Below are 861 nucleotides of genomic sequence, written 5' to 3'. Positions count from 1 at the left end.
ATTGTGTTGTAAGAACTTAGCAAAAGAATTAAGTGACAACCATTGCTTTATCTCTATTTGAAAATACACTTTTACCCTTGTACAATTTACCTTATTTTCTGTCATCCTCTATCGCTCTCATCAATTTCTCTCAACCCTAACTTACTATTTTCTTTCAAAATACAAGGAGATAATGTAAAAATTATTTACCCTTGCTACATAAAAAACAATGAAAGCCTAAACAAAAGTAGTTTATGCATGCTTGTATTAATATCAATTTCAGATACCTAATGTAAAATCCTCTTGTGAATTGGCACTTAAAGAATTGAAAAATTGAAAACAATTATCTATCTTAGTGTTATATTTTTTAAGAACACCTTAAACAAAACATAGTTGTCAAATCCAGATTCATGAATTATGACTCATTCATCCAATTGTAAGATTGGGTTCAAATTTATAATATTATATATATATATATATATATATATATATATATATATATATATATAATTTACCATGATATGCTTAATACTATCAAATATTAATCTAGAGTGAGTTTAGTAGTTTCTGTCGTTGAAGTTCTTAATGAACAATGTGGAAAATTATGAAGATAATTTGGTTCTTATCGACTGTTGTTGCACGATGACAAAGTGCACACGTTCTCTAAATGGGCTCGGATAGGATGGAACTTGTGTATTGAAATTTAAAAATCATGTTCACATGTTTTGATTTGTTAATTAATTATATTAATCTTGTTTCTTATTCTTTAAATTTGTTATTGGTTCTTTTTCCACTAATTTATCTCATTCCTTGATTAGAGTTACAATTTTCTTAAACAACAATATGAAATTTGGGATAAGGTAGATTGGCCGCCCTATAGAT

Source organism: Euphorbia lathyris, chromosome 3 (assembly GCF_963576675.1).
Source record: "Euphorbia lathyris chromosome 3, ddEupLath1.1, whole genome shotgun sequence".
NCBI lineage: Eukaryota > Viridiplantae > Streptophyta > Magnoliopsida > Malpighiales > Euphorbiaceae > Euphorbia > Euphorbia lathyris.
Note: the sequence above shows the minus strand (reverse complement) of the source record.